The 13501-nt window shown below is 48.5% G+C and overlaps 1 long non-coding RNA gene across 1 annotated transcript in view; it reads right to left on the minus strand.

Annotated features, from left to right (window-relative positions):
- Positions 1-12909, minus strand: part of LOC125943000 (uncharacterized) — a 28627-nt gene extending 15718 nt beyond the window's left edge. Inside the window, exon 1 of the long non-coding RNA XR_007465476.1 lies at positions 12839-12909. This is a non-coding gene — a long non-coding RNA (uncharacterized LOC125943000). The remainder of the gene's footprint in view (positions 1-12838) is intronic.
- Positions 12910-13501: the final 592 nt, after the last annotated feature.

Raw genomic sequence — 13501 nt, forward strand, 5'->3', positions numbered from 1 at the left:
TCCCCATAGCGCTCTGTGTTTCATTATGGCCGTATTTCTTTCCCCTTTTGCTATTATGGTATTTTCCTGTGTCTCCATATCACTATCGCCTTCGTTTACCCATACGCCAAGGTATTTGTATTCATTTACCTGAGGTATTACCCTGTATCAACACTGTCTCTTCACTGTTTTCATTGAATACCATAAAACCATGCTTTTTTAACGCTAAATTTTAATGAAAAATCTCATATTATTCTCCACAGATATCAACCAGATATCGCATATCACTTTGATTGTTAGCAAGGAACACAGTGTCGTCCGCATAAAATAAACCTGGAAGCTGCTGCTCAAGTATTGTGCCGGCTTGTTTGTATGAGAGGTTAAACCCGATACTGATTCCTTCTAGAGTCATTTCCATCCTTACCATATACATCATAAACAGCAGCGGGGATAAAGGGAATCCCTGTCTTAGTCACTTGTTGGTGATACTGTCACGTGCTAAGGCAAGATCAAGACACGAAACAGCAGCCAAATATGAAAAATGCCAGACATGAAGGAACAGTTCTTCAGCTGGCGCGGGATCTTCAACTTCGTCGTCTTCTTCGCCGTTTTTGCTGGACACGCAATGCTGACCGTTTGCTGGATCAAAACACCAGGTGGCATTATTCCCCCTCTCAATGAAGCATCGACTCGATGTTCAAACACAAGACGTACACCGAAGGTTCAAAAATTAAGTAAGACATAAAATTGGAAACACGCTAGCACACATACGGACATGCACACGAGCCAAAAAATGTGTTCTGTCGTCGGGAACAAGAAAGAAATCGCTTCGCAGTTCTTTGGAAGACGTCGAGAATACAGCAAAAAAAAGGTTTGTTTCACCAGTGCACTATTTTGAAACCACCGCGTAAAATACGGCTTTAGGCGGACGATATCTACAATCTCTGCGCTTGGTAATTGGTGCTTGGTCGATGGCACGTCTCCGTCTGGAATACTTCATAGTTCACGTCGCTTACACGCCTTAGTAGTTTGTATTGTCCGAAGTATTTGCTCAAAAGTTTCTCGCTGAGGCCTCGCCGTCTAATGGGGATCCAAACCCAAACTTGGTCACCAGGTTCATAGGTAACTTGTGATGGTGGAGATTGTACCTTTTTGCATCTGCACACTGCTGCGGTCTTATGTGCACACGGGCCAGTTGACCTGCTTCCTCGGCGCGCTGAATGTACTCCTCGGCGTCAGGAGCTACCTGGTCGAGCTGATCGATGTCTTCATACGGAATCATTGTATCTAGCATAGTTTGAACATCTCGACCATAAACAAGGGGAAACGGCGTGAATCGTATAGTTTCCTGCGTGGCAGTATTGTACGCAAACGTTACGTACGGCAGGATTTCGTCCCACGTTTTGTGCTACACATCCACGTACATAGAAATCATGTGTGCCAGCGTTTTGTTTAGTATTTCTGTCAAGCCGTTAGTCTGAGGGTGGCATGCAGTGGCCTTTTGATGACTCGTGTAACTCAACTTGAAGATATCGTCCAGAAGCTCCGCCGTGAATGTTGTCCCTCGGTCAGCGATGATAAATGACGGTGCGCCATGCCGAAGCACAATGTGATACCTAAAAAAACTGGTAACCTCAGATGCGGTCCCGCGTGGTAGTGCCTTCGTCTCAGCGTAACGGGTCAAATAGTCAGTTGCAACAATGATCCTCTTATTGCCGGAGTAAAACAAGGGAAATGGGCCAAGAAGGTCCATTCCAACCCAGGGTAGATGGGTTGTAGAAGGCCTGCAGGCTTGAAGGGTGGTGACTTGCGGCGCTGGCATTAACGGCATTCTTTCACGTAGCGTTTGACGCAAGCAGCCAGTCTAGGCTAGCAATACAGTTTTCGTACCCTGTCTAGAGTCCTTGAGTAGCCCAAGTGGCCAGGTGTCGGCTCGTCGTGGCAGGCTAATAAGATGTCGTCGCGAAGGGCTTGAGGCACTACTAGAAGATGAGGTTTGTCACCGGCACCTGTGTTTCCTTTGTATAAGATACCCTCTCGTAAGCCAAATGACGACAACCGTCGCGAAATAGGGTGAGCAATGGACGCGATGCCGCCTTCTAAGTGATCGAGGATGGGCCTTAACTGAGCGTCCGATCGCTGTTTCGCGAGCAAATCTGGCTTGCTGACGGCTCCCAGGAAGGCGCTGTCGTCTTCCTCGTGTGGATGCTGAGAATCAACAGGTGCTCGGGATAGTGTATCAGCATCTTCATGTTTTCTGCCTCACTTGTATACGATGATTATGGTAAATTCCTGAAGGGGCAGACTCCAGAAGGGTCCAGAAGGGTCTTGGAGGTTGGCCAACCAACACAAAGCGTGACGATCGGTCACAGCTTTAAATGACCGCCCGTACAGATACGACCTAAACATTGTAGTATCCCAAATGACTGCGAGACAGTTCTTCTCTGTGGTGGAATAATTGGACTCGGCGCGTGACAAAGTGCGGCTCGCGTACGCTATAACTCGTTCAGTCCAGTCTTGCCTTTGCACCTGGATGGCCCCCAGACCAATATTGCTGGCGTCAATGCGTACTTCTGTATCAGCGTCCTCATCGAAATGACCGACACGGGAGGAGAAGACAATCGACGTTGTAGCTCCGCAACAGTGTTCTGTTGTTCATCAGTCCAGAGGAATGACACCCGATGACGCGTAAGGCGAAATAGCGGCTCTGCAATCTTCGAAAAATTTTCGAAGAAGCGCCGATAATATGCACACAAGCCGAAAAATCGCCGGACACATTTCTTGTCGGTTGTAACTGAAAAAAGCAGCTACGGCAGCAGTCTTCTCGGGATAGGGCCGCACACATGCGGCAGTCACGACGTCACCGAGGAACCTCAGTTCCTCGTAGCCGAAATGACATTTCTCTGGCTTGAGTGCAAGGTCAGCCGATCGAATGGCTTCGAGTACATTCCCAAGGTGACTAAGGTGTTCGTCAAAAGTTTCCGAAAAGACGACATCATCGAGATAGACGAGGCAGGTTTTCCAGTTGAGGTCAGCGAGAACAGTATCCGTCATTCGCTGGAATGTGGCGAGAGCGGAACAGAGGCGGAAAGGGAGTACTCTAAACTCGTAAATGCCGTCCGGAGTTACAAAAGCAGTTATCTCACGGTCCCGCTCATCTACTTCAATTTTCCAGTAGCCACTTTTGAAATCGATAGAGGAGAAATACTTCGCGCGCCTCAGCCTGTCCAGTAAGTTGTCGACACGAGGCAACGGGTACAAGTCTTTCTTTGTGACGTTCTTTAGCTTCCGGTAGTCACACAAAACCGAAGGGTGCCATCTTTCTTTTTAACAAGAGTGACTGGCGATGACCAGGTGCTGCATGAAGGCAGTATTAGGCCATCTTGAAGCATTTCCTTTACTTGCGTTTGAATTGCAGGGCGTTCAGATGGCGAAACACGATAAGGCTGTGGCCGTACAGGGTGCGCGTCATCATAGGTGATGATACGGTGTTTCGTAATCGATGTTTGACGTATCTTCGACGACTCGAGCAACAGCTCGTGCAGGGATTGTTTGTTCTCTTCAGGAAGCGTTGGACTGATGTCGACTTTGAGTAGAAGTGCTTCAGCAGTACCGATTGCCTTGGAAACAAAACACTCCGTGACAGCGGCGATCGGGTCGGCGTAGGCGATGACAATACCGGGGAAAAGGTGCCGGTGTTCGTAGCTGAAGTTCGTGACAGGAACCTCAAAGCGGCCATCATGGAGGTCAATAAGGCTTCTGGCTACGCAAACACCTTGAGAAAGCAGGAGAGAGCGATTGCTTTGTGCGACCGCTTCACCATGTCAGTAGAGTGTACTAGTGTAAGAGTGCGTCACATGCCACTTCAACCACGATAATTGCACGCGGTGGTAACGTGACAGCGCCGTCGATGACACGAAGAGATGTTCGAGGTCCACCGTTGGTCGTCGTTGCGGCGCTCTTTGTCGAGAAAGTGAAGAGGCGTTGTCGAATATTGATGCTGGCTCCGTGCGCCCTGAGAAAGTTAATGCCTATGATTAGGTCTCGAGAACACTGAGGGATAATGCTCAAGCTGGCAACAAACGTAGAGCCGCGAATCTGTATTTGTGCTGTGCACATGCCGAGTGGTGTGATGATGTGCCTGCCAGCTGCACGAACTGGCGTTCGATTCCAGGGCGTCATCACCTTCTTCAGAAGGGTCGCCAATTGTTCGCTAATTATTGAATAATCCGCTCCAGTGCCCACTAAAACAGTCACTTCGCGACCGTCCAGCAGTACAGGAATGTCTAAGAAAATTCTTCTTCTTCTGTCTGGGGTTTACGTGCCAAAAATGACAGTACCTGCTGATTCCGGAAGAATTTTCCAAGAAAGTACTTCCAGAATCAGCAGGTACTGTCATCGTCGATGTATCGTCGGTCCGCGTACGCGTCAGTAAGGGTCCTTGACCACGTTCAGACTGAGCGGCCTCACCCCCGAAGGTCTCTTTGGGTAGATTTCCCGGCGCGGGCTAGGCGACCGACCCTGCACTACGGTCGAATACGTACAGCGAGTCGGAGCAAGCCACCGCGGCGATGGGTAGTGTGGCTGGTGTCGAGCTGATGAGGATCCACGCTTCTGGGCAACGTAGTCTTCAACTTCAGGAGGACGCTGACCGAACCTAGGCCGCGGCGAGTTTGCTGAGAATCCGCGTAGTCCGAGCTCTCGATAGGAGCATTGTCGCTGGACATGTCCAGCTTCGCCACAGTGAAAACAGAAGGGACGGCGATCAGGTGCTCGCCACACGTCTGATTCCTTGAGGCCTGTGGGTAGTCTTGGTAATACGAGGTCACTTGGACGGGCTTTAGTATGGCCGGGGACGCGGTGCGAAGCGGGGAAGAAGGTGGGGCAGGTTGCGTCAAAGGTTGAGAATACGGCATACGGGGGCTGTCAGTTCTTAGCGGTTGAGCTTCTGTGTTGAAGGGTGGTTCTTTAGCGCATGCTGGACTTCGTCACGGATAACGCTGGAAATAAAGCTGAGCATCGGCTGTGAGAGTACTGACAGTTTCTGGAGTTCTTCGCGGATTACGGAACGGATGAGCTCTCGAAAGAAATCCACGGGGCCCCCGAGGGCTCCGAAGAAGTCTGTAGGTGAGACAGCGTTCACTTGGCGTTCGTATGATGGTGCCCGCTGCCGAAGAGTCTGTTCAATGGTGACGGCCTCGGAAAAAAGTGGTCGCAGTTTCACCTGAAAGGCGAAGCATCAATTGCGATAGCAAACTTGTAGAGAGCTATACGGAGTAATGATATTAGCTTTATCAGCTGTATAAACTTGGACATGCAGCAGCATCGGCAACACGCAGAACTGTTGTCGACGCCATCGGCGTTTTGCCCGCGTTCGCTCAAAATGCGTGCGGCGTTGGTGACTGTTGCCGGAGCCTGTGATATAAATAGGCACTTGGTGCCGCAGCTAAACATCGCCTCCCTTACCTCCCCCTCCCCCACGGCTTCTCGCGCGTCGGAAGAAGGTGCGTTTGCTCTACATATATGGTGATTGTAAAGGAGAAAAGAGACGTCTACTTCTGCAGCCCTTAAGGGAGCATGGCGCGGAACGCGCGTTTGTTCTCCGCCGTGCGTTCACTCCCCGTGAAAGACGCGCCCCTCGCGCCATTTCACTCGCACATACAGCGTTCGGCGCGCGGCGACGATTTCTTCTCCAAATGACGTCATACGGAACCTCACGGCGACGGCGACGGCGACGCCGACGGCAGAAATCTGCTTTTGAGTGTCCATATAATTGCTATCGCAATAATAAATTCTCACACAGTCTTGGGAGCACTGCGCACAAGACCGCCGAACAGCTGCTCCTTCACTCCGCGCATGAGGTACCACACCCTCTTCTCTTCCGACAAGGTGGGGCCGGCTCGTCGAAAGAGACGCGTAACGTCCTCGACATACACTGCGATAGCTTCGTTCGGTGTTTGTATATGGGACTGGAGATCACGCTCACATCGCTCTCGGCAATCAAGGCTCGCATACGTCTCAATAAGCCGGTGTTTGAATTATTCCCATAAAGTTAAGGCATCGGCACGGTTCTCATACCAAAGACGTGCGCTATGGTTAAGGCTGAAATATATGTTATTTTTAGTTTGTCTACGTCATCCCACTTGTTGAACACGGCAAGACGTTCCTAGTGTACCAACGAATTTTCAACATCCTCATGTATGGCGCCGTGGAAGGGATTCTACATTCGCGGATTGAGCAGCGTACAATGAATCGGCGTTGCACCGTCCATACCGGTTGGGGTGGTCGGAGCTGCCATTTTTTTGGGAGGAGTCCAATCTCAGGGGCTTCTCCAAGGATCTTTCTGCTGGCACGGTGTACAGGCGCAACCACCGGTGCGGGGCTGCAGCTCCTGCTGCTCGTAGGGGTTTGGTGCATAGATTAGATTGCCCAGCACCTCCACCTGTTTGTCACGCGCTAAAGCAAGATCAAGCACCAAAACGGAAGCCAGACATGAAAAATGCCAGACACATAAGAACACTTTGAGTATTCTTCGCCGTTTTTGCTGGGCACATAATGCTGACCGTTTGCTGGCTCAAAACACAAGGTGGCAATATCAACTTTATCCTCGCTTCTTATCTCTTCCCATTCAACGCAAACGGTATTTTCTCGGTAAATCGCCGTCAATAGATATGTACAGTCGTTGTCTATACCTTCCCTTTCTAGATTATCCCAGAAAATGTTGCGGTCTACGCTGTCGTACGCTCCGGTAATGCCTAAAAAAGCCACATGTAGCGGTGTTCTTTCTCCTCTGGATATTTCAATAGACTGAGTAAGAAATAAGTTATCATCCAGGCGCCTACCTATTCCGAAGCCATTCTCAAGTTCTCCCAATATGCCATTATTCCCTACCCATGCTTGCAGCTTCAATTTAATCACCTGAATTGCTAACCTGATTCGGCGCATGATAGCCTTAGTTTCCTATGCACCATTAAACAGAACACAACGCTAACCAGTATGTTACCGATGTTATGGTCAACGTTCAATATGAGTGAATTCTGTTTTTCGACCTTATCTATATAAATTAAATTCCTTCTACTTTGTGGCCAAATGTCTGGTATTCGTTGTTCTTTTAAGTTTTTTTTTCTACTGTTTGAAACACAGCTTCCTTAATTTTAGGTCCTAGTTCATTATTTAGCCTAATGGGAACATAGTCTAACCCTGTGACTGTGCAATTTTCTCTTCGGCTTTCTTCCAGTTGAAATTTGTCAGCACCAGCTCCTTTTCCATCTGGTTCTCTGTCATGCTCTTTTTTACTCTCGAATACAACCTCGTCACTGCCTTGGAAAGATGTAATTTACTGCCACGCCTCCTTCCAGTTGGTTTCCATCTTCGTCTAGAATATGTTGTATTTTTCCAGACTTCCTCCCTAATAAGTTTATGCGGTTCCAAAATATTCTAGGTGCGATCTTCTTTTGCTGACGTATTTCTGACAACCAAAGTTCACTTTCACCGTTTATCTTTGCTAGAACCAGTATTTGAACCATATAGTTTTTTCTCACGGTATATCTCCCATTTCATGGCTACTCAATCCTGCGGAAACCTTTTTTTTCCTGCCTGTGCTCTCGTGATGCTTTCTGTCGTTCGGCAATCGCCTCTCGTATCTCCCTGTTCCACCAGCTTTTCGGTTTCCTTTTTCCTTTTCAACGAGCATGTTGCTTCTCTTTCCGTATTTATGTCGTAATTACACTGAGAAGCTCACTGTATTCCCACTGTTTGCTTGGTCATTTGCTAATTTTTCTCTCAAATCTTGTGATTATGTTTGTTATTTATTGAGCGTTGAAATTTGAACTGGCAGTTCCTCGATCCCTGTTCCAACTACATATCCCATTTTCGAAATGATGCGTTTGTGATCACTCGCTGTGCTGCTATACCCTTCCTCGTCAATGACCATATGACTTCTGAAACATCTTTCTCAATCATCGGTGGCTCTTCTAAGTGTCTAAGGTGCGTTTAGGTAACCGCATACACACCTATTTGTTCTATATTTAACTGCTGCTCAATCTCTAACCACTTTTCCTTTCTTCTGCCGCCCTGCATGTTTATGTAGCCTATAGCCAGCGAGCTCTTTCTCGTTTCTCTGTTGTTGCCGGTGATGCTAGTCTGAGGTTCCCCTAAGGGACCTTCTTCATTACTGCTTAGCCTGGTGTACTGAGCACTCGCCCCCCCCCCCCCTCAAAAAAAAAGCAGTTGCACGACCAGCAAGTCGCAGCCCACTTCCCGCCCAAGCCTCTGATTGAAGAAGATTACGCCTCTTTGAACACCACCATACTTTCTCACTTCCCTGTTGACTTCCACAAACTCGAAACCTTTCTCTCGGCTCACTTTCCAAATCGCTTCATTAGTGGTCGCAACTCCTCTTTGTACGTTAATGTGACGTACAGGTACCTCCGGCATAGTGCATACCACAATCTGCACCCGAGGGGGCACCTCGGGTAAGTCATCTACACTCTTCGCCATACGTTGGGCAACTCCCTCCCATTTTCGGTCTAGCCCGTCATTTAGGCTCCCAAGCTACTACTACAAGGTTGCGTCCGCCAGAATTTTCCGCGAGCTTCTTTTTTTTTTTGCTGGCTCCATGACAGAGCCCAATGTCCGCCCTGGAAATGTCCCTACTGACGCTCGTTTCTCGCCTGTCACCCTCTCCACAATTGCCTCTGAGCACCTGGCCAGGTTCATGTCACCCGCAATAATCACCCTTGCACTCTCTCCTACAGCAGATGCCTCTCCCTGCTACCTTTTGTCATCCTTTTCCGAGTGATTCGGATTTGACAAGGGACATTGACCTCTGTGTTCCTGCTTTTTCTTTGTGACGGCTTAAAGGTAGGTGGGGCTGTTTCCAGCTACTCCCCGCCCCCCCCACGTTGCATGCATTCCACGTGCTTTGTTGACATCGCCTGTCCTGTTACGTCGGGAGACGGCGTTCCGCTGCCACGACCATTCTCGCTCATGATGCCGATCCTGTTCAGCTTTTCCTTGGCTGCTTGAAGTCTTTCTTCCACCGCCTTCCGTGCATCACGCTGCATACCTAGCTCATTTTTGAGCTCTTCGTCCTGTCTCACAAGCTCATTCTGGGAATCCTCCATTTTCTTTAGCCTAGCATCGACGTCACAGTGTATGCCGATGGACTCGATTTCTTCTCCATTCTCATCCTTCCCCTCGTATACCTTGAGGGATCTTCCGCACGCTACACGATTTACCGTCTTTCTTGCCATGTGTTCCACTTAGATTTTTCTAACGCAAACACCGAAACTGTCAGAGTGCGTAACTAGAAGCAAAGGCCGGCACGCACACAACCTATATCATTAAAATGCCACAAATTAATTATCAGAAAGGTTCTAAAAGCAATAAACGCCGCGCAGACTTAATATGACACGCGATCGCACGGTGTTCAAACACGCGGCCACGCTCTCACCATCCTACCACAGCAATATTCCTTATGCCACTGCATGCACACTAAAACCACTAATAGCTAAAAGTATTGCCACTTCCAAACTATTATTTAAAGGCTATAAAGACTGAACTTCCGATATGATTGCACGCATTGAAACACGTGGAACGAAGGAACGCTCTGACTATCCTGCAAAACCAAATAAAGTCGAAACACATCCGCGCACGAAAAACCACGAAAGAACAAGAAAAAAAGAAGACTAGCAATAGCAATAAATGCCGCACACACGTCGCACGTGTTCAAACATGAGGCCACGCTCTCACGGACCTGCCAAAGCAATATTCTTGATGTGCACACACTAAAACGCACACACACTAAAACCACTAATAGCTAATAGTCTTACTACTTCCACATCGCCACTTAACGTCCCACACGGTTGCACGTGTTGAAACACGTGGCACGAAAGGACGCTCTGACTATCCTGCAAGCCAAATATACACGAAACACACCCGTGCCCACGAAAAAAAGAAGACAAAAAGGGAACTAGCAAATTACTATTTAAAGGCGAAAAATGCAAATAAAAAATAGAAGCAAGCTCAAAGCATGCACGAAAAATTTACGTTTCTGTCACTGCCACGGAGCCTTGGAAAAACACGTCCGTCTGCCACAAACATCACCTCAAACTCCTCTCTACACCTAACGCCACCGCCAGACGAGAAGCGCAGATGAGATCGACCACGCCACAGACGATGCCGTGGCCGCCGGCAACTCAGCGCATGCGCAGGCCGTCTCTGCTCCGCTCCCGCCTCATGCTCTCACCGTAGTCTCCTCCTCCACTTTTCTTTTCTTTTCTCCACATTTCCTCCGTCAGGTTGCCTTAGAGGTCCAAGCCTTAAGCATCGGCACAACCCCCAGAATCCTCTTTTTCCTGGCATGGCTAAGCCACGCACACATAGACGGAGGAGGGTCCTAAGCCCCATGTGTTCGGGTGCAGGATAACTGCAACACACCAAACGCCTACTGACGCAGATACCCATGCGGGGGAAGACACGAAGATGACCCTGTCTGTCGAAGGGACGGGAGACATTCGTGAATATGCGCTGCCAGCGCTCTTTTATTGCGATAGCAATTATATGGACACTTCAACCGGATTTCTGCCGTCGGCGTCGCCGTCGCCGTCGCCGTGAGGTTCCGTATAGATAAAATCTTCGCCGCGCGCCGTATGCCCCAGCGGAAGCGTGCGGGGACGCGCGCTATCACGGAGAGCGAACGCACTCAATCTCCCACGCGCAAGCAAGGAAGCGGAAAGCCAGCGCCGGAGGGAGCAGGGGGGGGGGGGGGGCACTTCTCTGCCAACAACCGCGCTCGTCGCTCGTCCGCACAGTCTCTTATCTCTCCCACGCGCACGCAAGGAAGCGGGAAGCCAGCGCCGGAGGGAGCGGGAGGGGGGGGGGGGGGGGGCGCACTTCTACGCTGCCAACAACCGCGCTCGTCGTTCGTTCGACCGCACCGTCTCTTATCTCCACACGGCTCTGACCTTTATTTCGCCGCTCAGTTTCCGTTGAAGCGATAGACCGCACGTACCTTCGCCCGCTGCCAGCGTTTTGACAGTCGTTGGCTGCAGTCATTCAGTGTGATCTATTCATGTTTGTTTGTGCGCGCTCACACCACGCTTGTTCATTCAGTTAGTAATAGTCGGGCCACATTTTCCAACGCACGCTACACATGCAATGTTGCCCAGATCGGCAGTGCAGCACTACAGGTGTGTCCCTTCGCACGCGCTGCCCACGGTAAGCGCTTCTCATCAACACCACCGTTTCATACGCGCCTTCTCGTGGTCATCGAGTCTCTCTTCATGTCGGTCTACTTGCGCCGCAGCACACCTGCTTACTTAATCAGCTCATGTTTACTACAATTCATATTGCTACCAAGGCCGCTCACCTTACTTCGTATGACATTGCTGTGTTGCTATCGCATTCATTGATTCGCCTTTAGGGCGAAACTGTGACATTTTTCAAGCTGGTGTTCGTGCAGGCAATGTTAACGTTTCTGATTTAGCTGCACATCCAAATTTTGGCTGCTTTTACCAAACGCAAATATTTCTAATTTTTGGTGTTAAAGAAAACGTGCAGGATAGGTTGACTTCTATAGTTTTATTGCGATAGCAATTATATGGACATTCCAAGCGCATTCCTGCCATCGCCGTCGCCTTCGTCGGGAGATTCCGTATAAAGTCCAATGGCGATAAACTCGTCGCCGAGCGCCGTATGCCAAATGTGCGAGTGAAATGCGAGCGAAAGCGTGCGAGGGACGCGCGCTTTCACGGAGAGCGAATGTACGGTGGAGAGCAAACACGACGTCTCCGGTCGTGCGAAAAGCCGTGGAGGGGATGGGAGGGAGGGGAGGCGACGTTTAGCTGCGGCACTAAATGCGTATCTTACGACCGGGCGCAATGGGAACTGGTGACTCAATCTCCCACGCGAAAGGAGGAAGAGGGGAAGTCAGCGCCGGAGGCAGGGTGCGCGGCTTCTACTCTGCCAGGAACTCCGTACTTGTACTTCGCGCTGCTGAGGGCTGTCACGCGCACCGTATCTTGAAAGCGATCTCCACATGGCTCTGATCTTTGTATGTGCTTTGCTTTCGCCGCTCAGTTTCCGTTGAAACGATAGGCCACACGAACCTTCGGTCACTGATCCAGCCACGCTTGCTAACTCACGCCAGCGTTTTGACAGTGCTTGTCTGCGGTCATCGAGTGTGATCTATTCATGTTTGCTTGAGCGCAGTGACACCATGCTTGTTAATTTAGTTAGTAAGCGAATATGTCCACGTATATATATATATATATATATATATACATTTTACTGTAACAATGTAACGACTGCAATAGGCGCTGCTTCATCGTTTCTAATTGTTCCTCGGGTAATAAATATATTGCGAAGGAATACTTTTCACGATTCTATATTTGTTTTCACTATTAGGCGTCGTTTATAACAGCTCGACGCTCAGAACTTTGACATATGTATAGCGGTCCTCAAAATTTCGCTAAGAACAACGCACTTTAAATGTGTGTATGTATATATATATATATATATATAACATTTGTGGAAAAATAGTTAACTTTACAAAACCTACAATAATTGAGGCATATGACTGCACCCTTTCCCAGTATAAAAATATACCTATTTGCGCACTTCGAGCTTTTCAACTAGCTGTACTCAGCAAGTGTAGCTCCTAAAATCTCATATCGCGAAATCTCTGTACGATGTTTGAGCCACCAAAAAAACACGCCCTTTTTTCCCCAGAAGCCACAATTTAGTGACACATTGCGCCATGAAAGGCGCGTGTCGCAGTCGATCAGATTCTTGCACATTCTATATATGTGACTTCACCTAATCTCACAAAAATACATGCAGACAGTGTATATCTTACCGAGGAAGTCCTCGCTGGAAAAATGGAGGACGTAACATTGCCCAAGGTATTTCTGAAATAAGAACATCAACTGCAATTTTCCGAGAAGCGTAGAAAATATCCAATTTATTTAGGGGCGTTGGAATAGTGATTTTTCAGACGGAATCGAATACAAAATGAATAGTGCCAGAAGCGAATCGAATACCAAAGATTAATGAGTAGGCATTGTCACAGTTACTATAAAGCGATGTTCTCATCCCAGTATTCTTCAAATTAGTAAGTTTCTGTCATTACATAGTACGGTATGAAGCGTTGCTTATTAAAAGTGCAAATTAAACATTAGGAGCAAACAAGTAGTCTCTTCGCATGAACATGACTTTTCGGAGAGCTCGAATGATCGCTGTACCTAAGTGCCCAAGCCAGCTCAACTACGTAAGTGGTCATGTTTCATGTCGTTAATATGCCAACCGGGGTGAAAATTCAGCGTACTTTTGCTCAAATTTTATGTTTATTTGGGCGAAGTTGACATTTTGAAACATTCGAAAAGTATTCGAATAATGTGTGCATTTACTAGTAGTGCTTAATCCATTCGAAGACCTAGTCGTATCCGATGGAATTCGATTCTTTCTTCGAAAGTTTCGAATATTATCACGGCCCAACGTAGCTTACCTAAAGAACCACTTA

Source organism: Dermacentor silvarum, chromosome 2 (genome assembly GCF_013339745.2).
Source record: "Dermacentor silvarum isolate Dsil-2018 chromosome 2, BIME_Dsil_1.4, whole genome shotgun sequence".
NCBI classification, from domain to species: domain Eukaryota; kingdom Metazoa; phylum Arthropoda; class Arachnida; order Ixodida; family Ixodidae; genus Dermacentor; species Dermacentor silvarum.